Raw genomic sequence first — 15,816 nt, 5'->3', positions numbered from 1 at the left:
CGACTCGGCGGCAGGACAGCACCCAAAGTCCGGTTTAACCTTGCTCTGCGCTGTGCTGTGGAACCGGGAGGATCCTCTCGGGCCCAGCTCAAGGTGTCGTTGAATTGGTTGAGGGAAATACCACAACATTTTCTCAGCTTTTTTGTACGCCATGCAATCTTTATCAGCATCTTTTCTGGCTAAAGTACGTAGCATTATCCGTTGGAAGCTATGCAGCTAGCCAGCAATGGTAAGTGGGAGAGCCCCCCTCTCGCAAAGCAGATCGCATCCATGATCAATAAAGCTGGGTTGCCCGCAATTGAATATTGCAAAAGAAAGTTCCCGCAGCGCTTTCATTTCACAAAAGGAAGCACACTGATCTCTCTTTGAGCTTGGGATCTTCCCTCGGGCCTTCGCACGCGAGGAAATCATCACGGTATCTCTTTTTGGCAGGAATCACCACTGCATCTTCTTTAACTGGGTGGAGCTAATTGGGCTTTGATTAAAACTTTATAATTAAGAGCCTCTTAAAGCCCTGACGCACGGCAGGTGATATGCTTTTTCATGGTTTGTGGATGGACAACTCCAACGGGTGATCCAAACGGATGTCCGAATTGTCCGGATTCTATTCATTTGGGTAGGCTACGTCCGGCCGTTTCTACATTTACGCTGGTCGTATGTCCGCTCATCCGGCCGCCTGAAATTTTTGCAAAGGAAATGAAAACTTAAATTTAGGCCTCGCAGTCATAGTTTCATGCCAGCGGCCATAAAATGATCACCCTCACAGTTTCACGCCGGCAAACAAAGTCAGCGGCCGGCACATTTGTCAGCGCACAAAAAACGGCCATAGTTCATGTCTCGCGGCACACTAGTTCATGCCGGCATACAAAATGATGTTCCTCTTAGCGGTTGCTCAATCATCTTGCTCGAGCATCTCCTTTTGCTTCTTCTTGAACCAACTTTTTCTTTTCGGGGACATCTAGCTCAAGTGCACGGTCATGAAAGCTAGCACCACCTCTTTTGCTTTGGTGTTTGCATTGGTGGCCTCGATCTTGAGCTTCTTCATTTGGACGGTCTCCTCGATCTCGAGCTTCCTCCTTTTGACAGCCTCCTTCATCTTGAGCTTCTTCATTTGTAGCTTCATGTAGGCCTTCATTTGTTATTCTTTTTCTTGCCCTTCCTCTCGTCCCTTGCTTTCTTTTGGGTCATCATGCCTTGTAAAGTTTCTTGCAAGGTGAAAGATGTTGCATCACGCTTCTTGTCCACCTTTGAGTTGGTCTTGCCCCTCGGCCGCTTCAATCCATCTTCATGCCCAACGACGGTTGTCGGCCCTCCATTCTTCTTTAGAGCGGCATATTGGTCTTTGAACTTGGGGCGTTCTTTGATGAGCGTCCAACAATGGGTGAGGGTGAATAACTTGTTCACATGTTGGATCTTGAAGGCTTTCACAGTTTGGAATGCCTACAGAATAAAAGTGAAGGCCACAGTGTAATAATGAATGACACAAAATGCAACAAACATGAACATGGCATAGGAACAAAGAGAAGAAGTGCATACCAAATCACCCACACTTAGGCCACTCACAGGACTCGCTTCAACGCTCTCAAGCATGGCACAAAACTTGTAGCATTCTTGTTGCATAAACCCCCACCTCTTTTGGATTGAGTTGATGCCATGGGTGCTCGCAAACTTATAGGGCTGAAGCTTCCTACGTTCATGAAAGGTCGCATGAACTCTCCCCCTAAAATGAAACCTTTTGCTCGGCACCGGTCTTTGGATCTTGCCCTATTTCCTTCCAACTCTCGCAAATCAACTTGTCATCGTCTTTGGTGTATGATCTCGTGTGAATGCTTTGCTTCCTCTTTTTGCATTGACTCTTAGGGTGAGCTCATCGATAAACAATGGCTCTCCCTTAATGTCAACGCCCTCTTCTTCGTATTCGCAATAGATGTCTTCATGCAATGAATCGCCTTGGTCGTCGGTCTCTTCTTGGTTGTCGTGGCCGCCAATGTGTTTGTCACTATCATCTTGGCTGCAATCCTCTTGGCTTTGGGTCTTGTCGGGGTCAAAATCTTGACCATGGCCCTCGGGGTGGAAGGCTTGGCCACGTCCCACGTAGATGATGCGCCTACCTCGGGTCGGGTGTTTCGTCGAACAGCCTGCGAGCATCGGGGAGGTTGGTCGTAGGAATCACCTGCGGTTGCTTCTTTTGCATCCCGGGGGCCGACTGGCCGACGTCACCGGATCCAGGCATGACGTTGAGGTTGATGTCGACCGTGGGGTGGGGGTGGCCTGCACAATCACGATGTCATCCGACAATGTGGAGGAGCGGGTCACAGCATGCTCCTGCGCGGGATGAAGACTGCAAGTTTACGGTGTTGTGGAGGAGCTCAGTGATTGGCCTTGTTGATGGCGAACGGCCAACGAGCATGTGCTCGCCGCACCATGGCGGGGCGGAAAGAATGGTCGGCGCGGGTTGGCTAAACCCTAGCATGAGGAGGGTGTGCGTCGTTGTTTCCTGTGTGGCCTTGGTGACGAGGGCCTTGTTGTCCCCAACAATGGCCTTGTGTTGTGTGGCGGAGGCGATGAGGGCGGCCTGGGCGGCGACTTTCCTCTCGGCAGCAGCGACCCTCCGACCTCTCCTCTTGGTCGTTTCTCGGGCGAGTTCGTCGGTGATAGCTCCTTCTTTGGTTTCTTGCTCTTCGGGGCCGCGGGACGGGTGGAGGTGGCGACCTGGATGACGGCGGCAGGGTGCTGCGGGGCGATGGCCATGGAGGGAGCAGAAGGGTGATACGTCTCCAACATATCTATATTTTTATTATTATTTAATGCTATTATATTATCACTTTTGTATGCTTTATATGACATTTTATATTTTTTTCATGGACTAACCTATTAATTTAATGCCCATGCCAGTTCATGTTTTCTGCATGCTTTTTGTTTCGCAGAAATACCATACCTACCGAAGTCCAAATACAATAAAACTTTACGGCAATTTTTTTAACATAAGAGATCCTAGAAGCTTCAGGGGAGGACGATAAGACCCACGTGGGCCCCACAATCCAGGTCGGCGCTCCCCTTGACTTGTGAGCCCCATGTAGCTTCGATTGACCTAATTCTTAGCCTGTAAATTCACATATATTCTGAAACCCTCAGAATGAGACCCAAAACAATTCTTTCGGCGCCGCAAGCCTTTGTCCTTCCGTGATTTCATCTGGAGCCCTTTTCTGGTACTCCGTCGGAGGGGTGATCACTCGAGAGGTTGTCTTCATCAACCTTGGTGCCTCCGTGATGATGTGTGAGTAGTTCCTATAGGACCTACGGGTCCATAGCGGTAGCTAGATGACTCTCTCTCTCTCTCTCTCTCTCTCTCTCTCTCTCTCTCTCTCTCTCTCTCTCTTGATCTTCAGTACAATGATCTTCTCTAAGATCAATCCGATGTAACCTTTTGCGGTGTATTTGTTTGGATCCGATGAAATTTGGGTTTATGATCAGATTATTCATTGAACTATTTTGAATCTCTTGAATCCTTTCTTATGCATAATTTTATAGCTATGTATGATTTTTGATCTGTAAGTCTTAGTTGGCCAATTGGATGAGTAGATCTTCAGAGGGAGTGGTGCATAGTAGTGGGTTCAACCTTGCGGCGATCTTGACCGATGACAAAGGGAAAAGGCATGTATTGTGTTGTTGCCACTAAGGATAAAACAACGGGGGTCGGTCATATTAGTTTATCTTATTATGTCTACATTATGTCATCATGCTTATTGCATTACTCTATTTGTATGAACTTAATACTTTGAGATGCATCCTGGATAGTGGTCTTGAGGTTGAGTAATAGTAGTAGACGTCTGTAAGCTTAACGGTCTACTTGTCACAGACATAATGCACATGTAATTATTATACCATGGATGATCATCATAACTATGTGAAATCTACTATATCTAAATAGGAGCTCCCCACTACATGATTTCTCTCAACATGCAAGGCATCCACATCAGCAGCGCCATGTCATCGCTAATCAACCCGATCCCGCCCGCGCTTTTTCCATTGCGATCAAGGGGAGTGACGCCCCCCTTGCCTTTGTTGGGTGCAAGCAATTATTTTGTTTGTGTGCAAGTGCTGCTAAAAAAATTCATGTGTTGACTCCTACTAGTTCGATAAACCTTGGTTCTTAAGTTAGGGAAATACTTCCTGCTGATGTGCTACATCACCCTTTCTCTTTGGGGAATCCAGCGACTCTATCGTGAGTAGCAGAAAAATTTCTAGCATCGTTGCCAGCGAGGCTTCACCTAACAAATCAGGTGCCTTCGCACAAACACTTTCTTTTGCTTGTTTTATTTTCTTGTCTAGTCATGCTATCTTAATCCTAGATAAATATATGGAACCACTTAAATCCTTTACTGCTGAAGCTTTCTACTTGGATCGTCTTCGATCTATTTGTGCTTGTGCTAAAAATCCATCTAGCTTAGTTGATGGGAAATCATTAGAAGAGCATGCTTATTTTGTGCACCATCTCTTGTCTCAAACAGGGAAACGGTTGAAGGATCAAATAAATACGTTATATTGCTGCTCTATATATGATTTTACTTACCGCGTTCTAGCAGAGCTTCATACGACTAATCACGCGAGTGTTGATGCTCGTATGATAGGCCGTCCTTGGCCCTGTTATTTTTGTATGTTTTAGCCAGAGCTTCATACGACTAATCATGCGAGCGCTGATGCTCGTATGAAATGTCGTCGATCACTCTGAACTTCTGTGCACTTCTCCTCCAGAGTTCCATACGACCTTCTATACGAGCTGTTGAACTCGTATGAGACATCGTAGATCACTCTGCACCTTTTCGACGTTTGCCTCCATCTTCTTATGCGAGCGATCGTGCAAGCTCGCCTGCTCGTAGGTTGAGCCATCTTTTACTCTATTGCTTTTTTCTTTATAATATCTTCCTCTTTTCTCCTTTCTTAGATATTTCTCCTACAACACAAATTAAAATAGACTTCCTCGGACGTTATTTACCTAGTTCTTTCATGAGAGCATTCTAACTAAAATAAAAACTCTTTTTAAATAAATGACGGGTTGCCTCCCATTAAGCGTTGGTTTTTAGGTTGCTGAGCTCAACCTCGTGCCTCAGAAGTGATTCAGGTCTCTGGTGGCCAAAGATTCTCCTTACTTACCACGCATACACACTTAGGTGGTCGAATATACTTCTCCTTCCCTCCAGGATTTCTTCAGGAAATATCTCACGATATCTTCATCATAAATCCTGATGGTTACTTTCCCTCCTATACAATCCAAAGTTGCATCCGTGGTATTAAGAAATGGTCTCCCGGGAATAATATATAATTTTTTATCTTCAGGCATATCAAGTAGTATAATAAAAATCAGTAGGTATAATATGCCCATCCAATCTCAGAAGCACATCTTCGGCCAGTCCTATTGGCTTCTTCATATATTTATCGGCCATCTGCAACGTTATACTGTAGAAAGACATTCTCCCAAATTCAACTTGCGATAGAGACCTAGGGGCATCATACTGACCCCTTCTTCAATATCACAAAGAGCATTATTTATAGCTAGATTACCAATTGAACAAGAGATGGTAGGTATACCTGGGGATCCTAGCTTTGCCAGCACCTTATCCTCAAATGGGTACTTTGTTATCATAGCCACATGTTCCTTAAGATTCATACTTCTCTTATTGTTAACAATATCACACATGAACTTAGCAAAAGTGGGAATCTTCAATATATCAGTCACATGCAAAGAAACTCTGAGATTCGCAATAGCTTGTAAGAAGGATGAATAGAGTGCATCCTTTGAAGGTGATCTAACAACTTTAGGGTAAGGAAGGGTTTTCTTTGTTTTACCTTTATCTTTACCTTTTTCTTGATTTGTTAAAGTCTGACTATTTTCTTCCCTGGTTGGATAGGGTGGTCTGGTTTCTTTCTCCACCCTTGGTTCTTTGGTTCTATCAGCTTCTGGTACTACTTCTTTATTATTATCACCATCGACGGTTTTTACGTCGAGATCTACTTTATCAGTTTCACTTTCTGCTTCATTATCTTATGCATCTTGTTGGACCGGTTCTTCCTGTTCTTCTTCCCCAAAGAGGAGTTCTCAATCTTCTTGGTTTTGGATCTGAATATCTCTTCCCTTTGCTACTTGTTCCTTCTTGTACCATGCAGATCCTTTTGGGTCATGTGTTCTTTTACCACTTCGGTATTAATTTCGTTAGCAGAAACAAGATTATCTTTATCAAGTTGAGCAAGAATCAAAGACTAGGCTTCAGAAATTTGTAAGCATTGGGTTTCTATCATGCGCGAATGTTTATCGAGATTCTTCAAAGCATGACTTAACCCATCTACCTCTTTAGAGAGATAAGCGATAGCCTTTTCATCACGATGGATGCATCTTCGGAGGTCCCTATTGAAGTTGTCTTAGTGAAACTTGAATTTATTCATCGTCTCCCAGAGCTCGTCTTCCTGCTGATAGATACTAAATATATCCACTTTTTCATTAATAACTTGTTCAACAAGTTTACCTTTTTCTTGAGTGGCCTTTTTAAACTCCATGTCTTCAACACGATATATTTTTCCAGATGGCTTCATTGGCTCCTCAATATTCCATTTCTCTTTAGCAATCATAATCTTTTCAATAAAGTGTTCTCCCTTCTTCAAGAGTTAAAGCCATAAAGTGTCCACCTGCACTCAAATCAAGAGTAGACTTGGATTCATCATTAATTCCATGATAGAACATATGAAGTATAACATGCTCAACATAAGAATGGTTAGGGCAAAGATTCAAAAATTTATAATATCTCCCCCGAGCTTCATATAAACTTTCTTCCACTCCTTGAATGAATGAAATGAGATTTTTTGTAATTTGGTAATCTTAGAGCCAGGAAGAAATTTAGCCATAGATCTTTCTGCACACATTTTCCAGCTGGTTATGTGTCCATATGGTAATCAATTAAAACAAGTTTCAGCATCATCCTTGAGAGAGAACCTGAAGATACTCAATAAAACAAATTCTCTACACACATCTTTTGTTTTAGAAGTTCCACATAAAGTACCAAAGAACATAAGGTGTGCTTGAGGGTCCTCCTCTTCAGTTCTATAAAGGCATAGCTTTTAACTTCCATTATAAGATCACAGTCTACCGAGTCCTCAGTTGCATAATTAGTAGCATAAACTATGGGAGATCTTGAGCCCATAAATGGAGCACCATGCTCTCTCACAGATTTCTCTGGTTTCTGAGTGATCATCATTTCTACAAACAAAGCGTTAAGCTCAACAGTTTTATTCTTTTTGTATTTTTCTATTAATGAAGCTTGCTGCTCCTGAGGAAAACGGGAAATATATTCTGGCAAATAAGTTTTTCTAGAACGAGTAGAGCCCTTGTCACCTGCAAAACAGTTACGAAACAAATACTCTACGCTTAGCTCTGCGGCAACGACGCTAGAAAGTGCTTGATGGCATGCAAGACACATAGAGTGGTGTAACACTTTCGTAGAAGTATAACTAGTTAGTTATCATCCCAACCAAGAGTGGAGGAGAGTATTTCTATGAGCGCTCCTGTCACACACAAGGTGTCACAATTCCTATGTGAAGTAATTTCCTGTGATTCTGTAAATATTATTTCTATTCCAAGAGACAAATGAACCGGAGTGAACGAAATGATAAGCTTGTGGTAACAACGATAATAACACTTGAAAATAAAGAACATAAATAAGCCTGTAGTTGTGTTTTCTACAAAGAAGAAGTTAGGCGCGGAGAGAATTTAGCTCATGGTATACATTAAGTGTGCAGTGCGACGGTAATACCAGTTACCTTGTATTGTTATCACAGTATTTGATTTGTTTGTTCGGTAGGCGGATCAGCTTAAGGTCATGGAACTCCTCCTCACGGGATTACATTCCATTCTATGGTCCTGCTTCATCATTGCCACTGAGTGGTCGTCTCCACTATTAAGGTCCTTAGACCGGAATCAAGCATTAAGTTTGATGGACCACAATTATCTCATATTGTCTTTGGTCCTCATAGATGTCTCCACCTATCACGTCTGAAGTCGCAGATTTCCTAGACAATATGTGTTACTTGGGTTGTTCTTGAGATCATGTTGCCCAGACCCTTAAATTGGACAATACGCATAGAGTTCACCACAATATAACAAATTATTACACCGATCATAAGACAACAAACACAAATAACGAATATAGACCAGGTACAAATGAATCTTACCACTCACCTACATCTCTCATGCCTAGGGGGGGGAGGGGGGACTACTCACGCATCATAAGGGAATAACCAATCATCTTGGAGAATAAACCACCGATCGTCATATCAATAACACATGAAAGATCCATAATGAAATGAATGATCCAAATAGTCTTCATCTCCATATGAGTATGAATAGAGTTTACAACTTGTTCTTACAACTTGAATTCCTCTTACAATAGTGAGGAATGAAATGATGATGGAGATCAAAGGACCAAAACTAAGAAGAACTCCGGTGGTTCTCCGGATCTCTCCTTTCTTTGTCCTGGTTGTAGTGGTGGTGGCTAGGGTTCTCTAATGCTATCTATCCCTTCATGAAAATGTCTTGTATAGGCATGGTGGAGCTGTTGGCACTTCATACGACCGTCCAGCGAGCAGGTGTGCTCGCATGCATGGAAGGCCATCTTTTGCTTTATTGCGCTTGGTGACTGGGCCCTCCACATGGAAGTTGCTCCATTTGACTTGATTTGTACCAATCACCCTTGTTTTCCTTACATATATGATATTTCATGCCAAACAATGGTAAAGACGGATTTTCTTCTCTTTTGAAGGATTAGCGTTAGACATAACCAAGAAGTGGTATGAATTTGGTGAAACCCAAATAAGAATCGCTTGCAAATAATCACAAATATTTGAGCCATCATAACCCATATCTCATGTTCATTTCATACTACGGTGGTCCCTATGAATTAGAAACATCAGCTCGCTAAGGCATTTCCACACGCACTTGTCATTCCCAGCTCTAATGAAAAAAATTCTAAAAGGACCAGGTAACACATGAACATATGACTCATGAAAGCATATCTATAAATGATTGAGCACAAACATCCAAGCCATGAAAATAACAAAAGGCTAACATCTAATTGATACGCATCATCGGATAAGAGTTGATATTTGGTATCTCCCATCTATTTCTTTCGGTAAAGTCTTGCCTAAGTCATCTAAGTATCATACATGTCTCATTGCTTATAAGTACTCAACTGTTGATAATAGGAGAAAGATGTTCATGGAAAATAAATTTTCTATGTGGAAGATTCTGTAGAACACACTATAGGCAGATAAAAAAGCATCCATCTATATGAAGCAGATTATCGAATTGTTGGTTTTGGGCAGGGTGATGTACTGATCCAATAAATGGGTGGGGGAGGAGGAATGACGGGGTTGACCCGAGAGAAGAGGCATATGGCCTTGTGTGAGATGAGTTGGATGTGGTTATCCCCACCGTTCACATGGTCGGTGAGGGAGTCCTGGATTAGGGGGTGTTCGGGTAGCCGGACTATACCTTCAGCCGGACTCCTGGACTATGAAGATACAAGATTGAAGACTTCGTCCCGTGTCCGGATGGGACTTTCCTTGGTGTGGAAGGCAAGCTTGGCGATGCGGATATTCAAGATCTCCTACCATTGTAACCGACTCTGTGTAACCCTAACTGTCGGTGTCAAAACCGGCGGATCTCGGGTAGGGGGTCCCGAACTGTGCGTCTAGGCCGGATGGTAACAGGAGGCAGGGAACACGATGTTTTACCCAGGTTCGGGCCCTCTTGATGGAGGTAAAACCCTAGGTCCTGCTTGATTAATATTGATGATATGGGTAGTACAAGAGTAGATCTACCACGAGATCAAGGAGGCTAAACCCTAGAAGCTAGCCTATGGTATGATTGTTGTATATGGAGTTGATTGCCTACGGACTACAACCCTCCGGTTTATATAGACACCGGATAGGGTTAGGGTTACACAGAGTCTGTTACAATGGTAGGAGATCTTGAATATCCGCATCGCCAAGCTTGCCTTCCACGCCAAGGAAAGTCCCATCCGGACACGGGACGAAGTCTTCAATCTTGTATCTTCATAGTCCAGGAGTCCGGCTGAAGGTATAGTCCGGCTACCCGAACACCCCCTAATCCAGGACTCCCTCAGTAGCCCCTGAACCAGGCTTCAATGGCGACGAGTCCGACGCGCAAATTGTCTTTGGCATTGCAAGGCGGGTTCCTCCTCCAAGTCCTTCATAGAAGATTGTAAACACCAAGAGTAGTGTCCGGCTCTGCAAAATAAGCTTCCTCATATTGCCATAGAGAGAATAATATTAACACAAATCAAATCTGCTGACGTATTCCGTAGTGCGTCATCACACTACGGCCAAGTCCTTTACTCGAATCGTTTTTACTTTTCCACCTCAGCATGTTTTGCGAGGCGGTTTCCTTGGCACGTGTTGTCAAAGCAGAGATCGTGTACCCCCTTTACGGGATTCTCATCAATACGGACGTGGGTAACCCAACTGCACCATTTATCACGGCGCTTGGGACGCAAGCGAGTTTTACTAGGCTGGTGGGGACGCACAACCGCATCCGCCCATATAAGGGGATAAGGATCCACCTTTTTACCTACGCCTTCTTCCTCCTTTGCCTATCCATCTCCTGCGCACTCGAGCTCCAGCGCCCAAGCCCGCACTTCCCACCTCAACCTTCTCCAGCAATGTCCGGAGCGGGAGGCAAGTGGATGGTCTCCTCCGCTATGGAGGGCCAAGTCAAGAAGCTAAGTAAGGCCGGATACCTGTCTAAGGACATCGCGCACCGGTTTCCCGAAAAGGGGCAGCTTCTCCCCACCCCAAGGCCCCATGAGAGGGTAGTATTTCTTCCCCACTTCCTCCGCGGACTGGGTTTTCCACTCCACCCATTTGTCCGGGGGCTCATGTTCTGCTACGGCCTGGATTTCCACGGTCTGGCCCCGAACTTCATCCTCAACATCTCGGCGTTTATCGTCGTGTGCGAGGCTTTCCTCCGCGTCCGCCCTTATTTCGGCCTCTGGCTCAAGACCTTCAACGTCAAGCCCAAGGTGGTGCGCGGTAGCCAGGCGGAGTGCGAAGGCGCCATGGCGGGCAAGATGGCCAACGTCCTATGGTTCGAGGGCTCTTTTGTGGAGACCCTAAAGGGGTGGCAATCCGGGTGGTTTTACATCACCGAGCCACGCAATCCGAACTGGATCGCAGCCCCCGAGTTCCGATCCGGACCCCCCACGTGGCTTATGTCCTAGAAAGAGACGGGCCTGTCATGGGGTGACGAAAAAGAGGTGACCGGATTGCAAACATGCATCCAGTCCCTGGTGAACAAGCCAATCGGCTTGTTAATGTAATCCAGGTTATGCTCGTCCGCCGGATCCTCCCGTGCCAACAACGGGATTTTAATTTGTGGGAGTTCGACCCGACACAGCACCAAACCCTTAGCAGGCTCTTCGACACGACGTACGAAGATGCCTGGAAGGTGCTACTCAAGGGCGCCGAGGCTCCCGCATCCGCTTCCGAGGACCGCAGATACAACTCGCAGCGTCACGCTAGCGAGGTAAGCTATCTTCACCTTTTACAGGATGTTAAGCTTTCTTCATAGTTTGACTCTATGCAAGATCTAAACTCCCTTACCTTTGACAGGCTTGGCGGGTGATATCCGGACCGATTAACTATCCGGCTCCGCTGCCCGAAGACCCAGCCCCAGCTCTACTAGTGAAGCTGCTAGTTCCGGCGCCTTATGTGGTGCCGGAGAAGAAGGCCAAGAAGAAGAAGACCACGGGGACTCGAAAGAGTGCCTGCAATGTGGTGGTGTCGAACTCGTCATCCGACGAGTCCGAGACGCCCTCTTCCCGTGAAAACGAGGAGGAGGAAGAAGAAAACTCTCCCCCAGCGGAGGGAGGAGAGAAGAGGAAGGCCGCCCCAACGGGAGAGGCCGAGGGGTCTAGGAAAAGGAAGATCCCTCCGCCGGACTACTCCCCCGACACCGAAGAGGGCGGAGAGGAGTGGCCAAACAGGGCCAAGCGTCCGGTGAAATCGTAAGTTCAGATATCAGAGTAACTCATGATGTTCCTTTGTTGCACAGCTTTCCCTAATGTAGAACGTAATTATGCAGCCCACCCCGGGCCGAATTCAACGAATCGTCGGGCCGCTCCCTGGACTCATCGGACATGAACTCAATTCCGCCCGCTTTCTCCCCCCGCACTGCAGACGACGCCGAAGTGGCGTCGCGGCAAGCTCCGGGGCAAGAGGAGGTGGTCCCGGAGGAGCCGCAAGGCAACCTCCCGGACTCCAGGAGTGAAGGGGATAAGGCCCCCCCAGGGCTCCAAGTCCGGCTTTGTGCCGGACACCGCGCCGGAATCTTCCACAGTTCCGGACCGTGGTAGGCGAACTCCTTCCAAGAGGAGCAAGCCTTCTGAGCCGGCGGCCTCCGTCCAACCGGAGGTGCCGGACAATCTGCTGGAGGTGCTTGACGGCGCCTCTATCGACGAGGGGCACCGTACAATTATGAGTACGGTGATCCTGGCGGACTGACTGAAGCTTGCGCTTGCCTTCTAACAGGCTTCGAGGTAAGTAAAAATATGTAAAAATATTACCGCATAGACAGTAGCCCCTGATGCTCTGTTTGGCGTTCGAAAAGAAAAGCCGAATAGAGGATCTATTAAATTTCGCAGGAGTATAACAAAAAGAGTCAATATGCGTATGCAGGCTTCGCTGCTATCCACCGCCGCACTGACTGCGGAGGTGGGTGTCCTGAAGCAGGACCTCGAGCGGACCGAGAAAGAGCTCGGCCTTGCCAAGCGGCAGCTCGAGGAGAAAGAAGGTAAGAAATACCTTACAGAAAAAGTGCCTATAAAAAGGCGTGATTGCAAAAAAAACAGGATTGTATTGCTTATTGTAGGGGCCACGACTGAGGTGGCGACCCTTAAGCAGGCGTTGTCTGAGGCCGAAAAGAAAACGGCCGCGGAGCGCACCGAGCGAGACAGACTTGGGGCTCAGGTCGGCGAGGTGCAGCAAGAGCTTCAGGCTCTCATGAAAAAACATGAGAGTTTGGAGCTTGAGTCAAAGGCGCAAGCATCCGAGCTCGCGACGGCCCTTGAGACTGCCAAGTCTGCCAAGGCCGAAGCCCAAAAGGCCCTCCAAGAGTTGGAGGAGATGAGGAAGATAGCAGCGGGTAAGGCATTCTTCATGCAAAGCAGAAATATAAAAGTAAACTACTTGTTACTTACCCGAATCCGGAGCTCTCTAGGGGCATCCGCAGATCTTCCCCGCAGCGTATCCGATGCCGCCGCATTCTACCGAGCTGAAGAGGGCAGCTCGGCGGAGAAGGTGTTCTGGTCTCAGTATTCTGAGGCCGGACACCCTGTGCCTTTGAGCGACCAGCTGAAACAGCTGGTCGAGCTCCACAAGGCGGCCGAACAGGCCATGAAGGGCTTCATAGTTCAGCTGTGGCCCGGAGAGGCCCTGCCTGGGAGCTATTTTGGGCTGGTGCGGCGGCTGGTGGAGGCCTGTCCGAGGCTCGAGGTCATCAAGCACTCCGTCTGCATCGAAGGTACCCGTCGGGCCCTTGCCCGTGCAAAGGTGCACTGGGGGAAGATGGACGGTGAGAAGCTTGTGAAGGACGGGCCGCCGTCGGGGAAGGAGCATCGCAAGCCCGAGAACTACTACAAGGATGTTCTTGAAGGTGCCCGCCTTGTGGCGGATGAATGTACCAAGGATATGATTTTCGAATGAACTCGCTCGTATTTATCCTATGCGCTGAAAACTTGTTCATATGCGCTAAGCAATGCTTATTGAATTTAAAACATTACTTTCTGTGCGGCCGTTTATCAAAAAATTGAGAGATGGCCAGTCCTCGGCTTCTGCCCCCATGCCACTAGTGCTGGGGTGTTCGGGATAAACCTGAGCGCTCTTTTTCCCATAGTTGGGTCCTTCGAGGGAGGCGCTCAGCACAACGAACCAGGCAATCGGACTATAATGCTTGAACACTCTCACTTAGCCATAGAACTCTATAATTTTAAATTTCGGCGAAGCCCCTAGTTTGGAAGACCGAGTTCGGGGCGCTATCCACGCCTTGGCCGGACAAAGCCACCTCCTCGCTCGAAGCGGCATAAGTCTTTACGGACAAGAAAAACCTCTCGAACAGCGACCGGTCTCTCGCCTCATCATGACAGTCAGTTTTAGCTTTCTCCACTGAGGTGCTTAACCCAGCTGAACCGGGGCACAATCGCAGTGGTTCTCCTAGTGCTACCTTAGCCGATAGAGCGGAACGTAAGGCACCAAAACATAGGAGCCGGGCAAACCCAACTATTGACCCAAATCATGATTCGGAGCCGATGCATATAGTGCTATAAGTTTGGGGTGCCGCACTTGTGAAAGTGTACGGACTTCTCACGCCATAATGAGGGGTACTGAAGCCCCTGGCGTGTTTGCCGTACCATGGTGTACGGGTGCAATCATGTCATTTAATAAACATATATGTGAAAAGAGGATAATGCAAAAAATAGACAAAAAGCTAAGCATTGTTTATAGAGAGGCTATTTATCAAAGACGAACGATACAAATAGTGCGGTAAGCAAAAGATATTGGACTATTCAGTATGTCCTGACCAGGGGCAGGCCGCGGAATTGTATTTAAAACAGGTATACCGCTCGTAATAGAGACCACCTGGGAGTTCCATAATGCGGCATGGCTTGTCTGCCTCCCTGGATCTTGCATCGTTTGTGCGGCAGTCGAATTGCCGAACAGGTCGTCCGAAGTATGGAGTCCTGAAAGTAAGAAAAAATTAAAAAAAGAATCCGGCAGCCCCTAGTACGTTTTAAGCCGTATTTTGGGCGTGCCGTTATTGTGCCCCTTCCCCTGTGCCCATGGTATTTCAAGGGCGTAGTTATGTACGCGAGGTACTGGTTTCGCTATGTCGCGAGAGCTGGGGTTGGGGCCGCATTGCTACGCTTGCTCAGAGTGTGCCAGGCGGTCCTGCTATGGGTTACTCCGGGCGCGCTTGGCAGTGTCTGGCTTTTTAATGGCCGGACTGGAGAATTACTTGAGAAGGCTACTTTGTACCTCCGCTGCGAGAGCCGCCGTATGCTCCTCCGTACGGAGGGAGCGTTCAGTGTTTCCGTTGACCGTAATTACTCCTCGAGGGCCTGGCATCTTGAGCTTGAGATATGCATAGTGCGGCAGCGCATTGAACTTTGCGAATGCGGTTCGTCCGAGCAGGGCGTGATAGCCACTGCGAAACGGGACTATATCGAAGATTAACTCTTCACTTTGGAAATTGTCCGGGGATCCGAAGACCACGTCAAGTGTTACTGAGCCTGTACAGTTGGCTTCTACACCTGGTATAACGCCTTTAAAGGTCGTTCTTGTGGGCTTAATCCTTGAGGGATCTATGCCCATTTTCCACACTGTATCCTGATAAAGCAGGTTCAGGCTACTGCCGCCGTCCATGAGGACTCTAGTGAGATGAGATCCGTCGATGATTGGGTCGAGAACCAATGCGGCGAAGCCGCCATGACGGATGCTAGTGGGATGGTCCCTTCGATCAAAAGTGATCGGGCAGGAGGACCATGGGCTGAACTTTGGGGCGACTGGCTCCATCGCGTATACGTCTCGTAGCGCACGCTTCCGCTCCCGCTTGGGAATGTGGGTTGCGTATATCATGTTCACCGTCCGCACTTGTGGGGGAAAGCCCTTCTGTCCATTGTTGTTCGGCGGCTTGGGCTCCTCGTCGTCGTTGTGCAGCCCCTTGTCTCTGTTTTCGGCCCTTAACTTGCCTGCCTG

This window comes from Triticum dicoccoides, chromosome 4A (assembly GCF_002162155.2).
Source record: "Triticum dicoccoides isolate Atlit2015 ecotype Zavitan chromosome 4A, WEW_v2.0, whole genome shotgun sequence".
Classification (NCBI taxonomy): Eukaryota; Viridiplantae; Streptophyta; class Magnoliopsida; order Poales; family Poaceae; genus Triticum; species Triticum dicoccoides.
Note: the sequence above shows the minus strand (reverse complement) of the source record.